Source organism: Echinops telfairi, unplaced genomic scaffold (genome assembly GCF_000313985.2).
Source record: "Echinops telfairi isolate 266 unplaced genomic scaffold, ASM31398v2 ScPeMD7_20;HRSCAF=75, whole genome shotgun sequence".
In the NCBI taxonomy this organism is placed as follows: domain Eukaryota; kingdom Metazoa; phylum Chordata; class Mammalia; order Afrosoricida; family Tenrecidae; genus Echinops; species Echinops telfairi.
In genome coordinates, this window is record NW_022103917.1 from 8,120,576 (window position 1) to 8,126,088 (window position 5,513).

The window sequence follows — 5,513 nt, forward strand, 5'->3', positions numbered from 1 at the left end:
GCGGACTTTGATGCTTCTCAGCTAGATGGCCACTTGTTTATCTTCAAGCCTTTAAGACCCCAGATGCTATATCTTTTGATAGCCAGGCACCATCAGCTTTGTTCATCACATTTGCTTATGCACTCGCTCTGTCTTCAGTGATTGTGTCGGGAAGGTGAGCATCATGGAATGCTAGTTTAATAGAAAAAAAATTCTTGCATTGAGGGAGTACTTGAGTGGAGGCCCAATGTCCATCTGCTACCTTAATACTAAACCTATAAATACTTCTAATGTCTTGTACTGAGAGAATCTACTTGTTTGTTAAAGCCCCTCTACTTCTGGCCTTTCTGCTATAGCAGTGCTCCAGAATTAAGACACAATCACAAAGCACTCCATAAACATCTCTGCCACCCTCCCCTGCAAACACACCTTCTCCACTCTTTCTAGCTATTTTTCTATTTAGACCATCTGAGTTCAAATTCCAGCTCCACCATTACTAGCTCCGGGGGAAGGGCATGGGGGGTGTAGAAATTACTTAGCTAGTAACTATTAATTAGCTGGTCACTATGTAACCATTTCCTAGCATCACTGCAAATATTAAATGAGCTAATAGTGCCTGGAACATGGTAAATAACTCTGTATTAAGAGTTTGTTATTATCCACCAACTTTCCTCTTCTGTGTCATTTTCAGAGTAGGAATTGGGAGCAGGCCCACTGCAAACCTCATTTTCTTCCTTTTGAGGGGCATGGGGGTAGGGGGTAGCACAGGGCAAAGCAGGTAAGGAAGCATGATTTGACCCTCAGGGTAGAAAGTAAGTTCATCATATTCATCAGTTGTGTTTTAAATACATTTATGTTTAACAGTTTCACTGACATCTAGTTCACACATCATACATTTCACTACTTTAATCACATTCATAAAAGTTGTGTAACCATCACCACTATCAATTCCAGGATATTTTTTCCTTCCTTGCACTTGTTAGCTTTTTATTTCCTGCCCTACTCTCCTGCCATGTCCCTTTGAAACTATTGATCCAGTTGCTGTCTCTATGAGTTTACCTAGCCTGGGTTTCATATACAGAAAAACATACAAAATCAAAACAAACAAATGGCCAAAAAACACTGACAGACTGCTCTGACCCCTCTCTCTGAGCTCTCTGACCTCGCGCCCTGGTCGCTCCCCTCTCTCCCCCTCTCCTCTCCCGTCCTCTCTCCCTTGTTCCCTTGCCCTCCTTCCCTTCCCCCTCTCTCCACGTGGACCACCAAGCTGGGCTGAGAGAAAATTGATCCTAAGAAGTCCCAAGAAGATGGAAACCATGTTTGGGATCCGGGTCCATTCACCTGGAGAAAGGGCTATGCATTTGTATTTTTGCAGAATAAAGCTGATGGACTCATTTTAGAAGGATGTTGCAACCACGTTTGTAGAAATATGGACAAGGAAGAGATGGAGAAGCCACCCCAATCTTAATCATAATTCCTTTTTCAGGTTAATGACACCCCGAAGAGAGGGGCTATTTGTTTATATTTTCACAGGCAAAGGAGATAGATGGATTTCTCTTCAGCCAGCGAGGCCCAGAAGAAAGCAAGGGAGCTGATGTGACCTGACCCCCCTGTCCTGTTATTGAAGTTACCCAAAACGTCAAGGAGACCTCGCAGATTACCGAGAATGGCAATCGCTGACTGCAGAGATATTTCTTCTATTACGGATACCATCTAAGAGAAACTCTGGGACTCTAGCATAACTGAACACTTGATACAATAGTGACTCGACTATTACTACAGAGTGCTGCTTTGCTGAAACATCAAGATTTTGGACTTGTCAATGCTATAATGTGATTGAAATTTAACTGGTTTCTGTGTAACTCCTTACCTATGTATTGTAACATTGCATGATTGGGATATGATTAAGAAACATTTGCAAGGGTTTAAGGGGAAACATTTAATTAGATGTTGATCAGCTTAAGAAGGATATTTTCTATACATTCAAAGATAAGCTTGAGGCATCTCCTGGCTCTGATATAATTAAGCAATTGGTGGATGGCATGGAAGGATTAGATCCTCGTGCTTGGGCTCAAAGTATCTCTCATAGTTTAAGTGCTAGTCTGACTGTATTGCTTATCATCATATTTTTGATGCTGGCAGTCTCATGTCGCTTCTATAGGAAGCTAAGAAATATGAAGAGAGATCATGTTGCCTCCGTGACACTATTAAATCTTAAACGTAGTGCAGAAAGGAGAAAGGTGGGATACTAGCACTGTGGGGAGATAACGCTGGGACTTACTCCCTGACTGGTACGGAGGGAATCTGGAAAACTAGCATTCCTTGGCTGGAAGACCGCCACTCTGGTAGTTAGAGATATCATCCAAGTATATTTTCCTGCGGTCATCTATTTTTTCCACAGTTTCTCCCGCTAATGCTGTGCAGCGTTAAAGTGAGCACATGGTTGATTCATTCTCCCTATAGAAGCAGACATTCCTAATTGCTCCTTTTCTTCCCGCCGCAGCATCCAGCCCCTCTCATACTTTCCTTCAATAGAAGATGGGCATAGGGGGTCTTTATCCTCCGAGCCTGGATTCAAAATGTTTGCTTTATAAGCCTGAATTTTTGGCTATATTAATTGGATCATGAAGTTTTGTCTTGACAGCCTTTAATGTATAGAAAATAACCATGTCGCCCATGCGGCTTTTTAATTTTATCTATAAAACAAAAGAGGGATTTATGGGGGGAGGTCAGATGCTTAGGCATTCCTCTCCCTGAGGACAATCAGTTGCCAGACTGCTGCTTATCCCTCCACAGGGGTGAACCTGCTCCCTGCCTCTGGGGACAATGGACAAGTTCTGTAGGTGGAGTTTTCACCCTACTGATAATGGTTCCTATGGAGACACAGAGACCATCCCCTCATTACTGTGTAACCTATAGCAGCCCCTCCCTCTGACATATGTCTCTACCTGTAATTAGTTGGCTGGCATGCCCCCCAAAAGGTATATAGGCATGGGTCAGCAATATAGAGCTCTCTGACCTCCCTCCCTGGTCGCTCCCCTCTCTACCCCCTCTCCTCTCCCATCCACTCTCCCTCGTTCCCTTGCCCTCCTTCCCTTCCCCCTCTCTCCACATGGACCACCAAGCTGGGCTGAGGTGAGCAATGCTACCATGTAATGTGTCTGACTGCATTATTGTAATATCTCTCATGCTCTCGATGACTCTAATGTAATACTTATATATCTCAACTGTACAATTGTGCAATACTGAACCTGCGACTAGCGGGTGGGGCTGGCCCCTACTCCCCCACTTTGCCATTTTAATACAGTGCTTGATATAATTGATGTATGGATTGCTATAAAAGCCCCCAATAAAATGACATCAAAAAACAAAACAAAACACTGACAGACTAAAACAGCACTATGGTTTCTGTGCTTGAGCCCAGTGTTGCAGCCACTGTGTTAATCCATCCCCTTGAGGACCTTCCTCTTGCGCTGCTCCTCCACTTTACCAAGCATGATGTTTTTCCCCAGGGACTGGTCGCCCCTGACAACATGTCCAAAGTACGTGATGAAGTCTAGCCATCCTTGTCTCTGTACAAGTACAGCATTCTGACTACTTCTTCCAAGACAGATTTGTTTGTTCATTTGGTAGTCCAGGGTACTTTCAATATTTTTCCCCAGCACAATAATTTAAGTTCATTAATTCTTCAGTCTTCCTTTATTAAATGTCTACTTCCACACGCACATGAGGTGATTGAAAATACCATGGTTAGGGCCAGGCACACCTTAGTCCTCACAGTAACCTCCCTGCTTTTCAATACGCTAAAGGGGTCTTGTGCAACAAGTAACTTCCCGGATTTTCAACACTCTAAAGGAGTCTTGTGCAGCAGATTGACCCAATGCAACATGTCCTTTGATCTTTTGACTGCTGCTTCCAAGAACACTGATTGCGGATCTAAGCAAGACACAATCCTTGACAACTCCAATCATTTCTCTATTTATCATGTTACCTACTGGTCCAGCTGTGAGGACTTGGGTCTTACTTACATTGAGTTCTATTCCATAGTGAAGGCTGCAATCCTTGATCTTCAACCCCAAGTCCTTCAAGGCTTCCTCACTTTTCAGCAAGCCAAGTGCGTTATAAGGTCTTAAGCCTTCCTCCAATCCTGATGCCGCATTCTTCTTCATATAATCCAGCTTCGCTGGTGATTTGCTCAGCATACAGATTGGATACGTGTGGTGAGAGGACACACCCCTGACACACACCTTTCCTTATGTGAAACCACGCAGGATTCCCATGTTTTGTTCAAACAACTGCCTCTTGGTCCATGTACAAGATCTGCATGAGCACAATGAAGTGTTCTGGAATTCCCATTCCTCTCAAGGCTACCCATAGTTTATTACGATCCACACAGTCAACTGCCTTGGCATAGTCAACAATGCACAAGTAAACAACTTCTGGTATTCCCTGTTTTCAACAAAATCCAAATGGTATCAACAATTAAATCCCTTGTTCCATGTCATCTTCTGAATCTTGCCTGAACTTCTCACAACTTCCTGTCAATGTATTGCTGCAACCTTTGTTGGATGACTGTCAGCAACATTTTACTTGCATGTTATAGTAATAATATTGTTCTATAATTTGAGCATTCCATTGGGTTATCTTTCTTTAGTCTGGGTACAAATATGGATCTCTTCCAGTGAACAGTTGGCCAAGCAGGTGTCTGCCAAATTTCCTGGCATAGATGAGTGAGTGCTTTCAGAGCTTCATCAGCTTGAAATAACATTTCAATTGTTATTCCATCGATTCCTGGAGCTTTGTTTTTTGGCTAATGCTTTCAGTACAACTTGAACTTCTTCCTTCAGTACCATCAGTTCTTACTCATATGCTACCTCTTGAAGTGATGGAATGTCTACTAGTTCTCCTTTTCATCTTCTCTTTTTTCTGTTAGTTCAAGGACTGTTTGTTGGCCTTTAGGAGTGTTTTCTGGTCGAGTTTGATGGGGTGCAAAGCCCTGGTCCCAAAGTCTAGTGTATTCCCTGGGGACTTCGTTGCTCTGTTCCCCTTGCTGTTGTGTTGCATGCCCTTAGTGTTTTGCCTCAGTATGGTGGGATCAGATTGGGCGCATTTCCCACACTGTGTCTCCAGTGTTGTTCCCTGTAGGGCTATGGGTCAGTAAGGGATGTTGTGTCTCCTAGTGGGGCTGGCCCTATGGTCTTCTCTGTGGATTGGGTGCTCTGAGCGGGAATATCGTCCTCAAGGCTTGGCGGGCCAGAATGTGTTCCACTCTCTCCATCTTCTTTTGGTGCTTCCTGCATCGTTCAATATTTTGCCGATAGAATCTTTCAAAACTGAAAATCGAGGATTGAATTTTTTCTTGAGTTCTTTCAGTTTAAGATATGCTGAGCATGTTCTTCTTTTTAAAAAAATCATTTTATTAGGCGCTCATACAAATCTTATCACAATCCATACATACATCAATTGTGTAAAGCGCATTTGTACATTCATTGTCCTCATCATTCTGAAAACATTTCCTCTCCACTTAAGCCCCC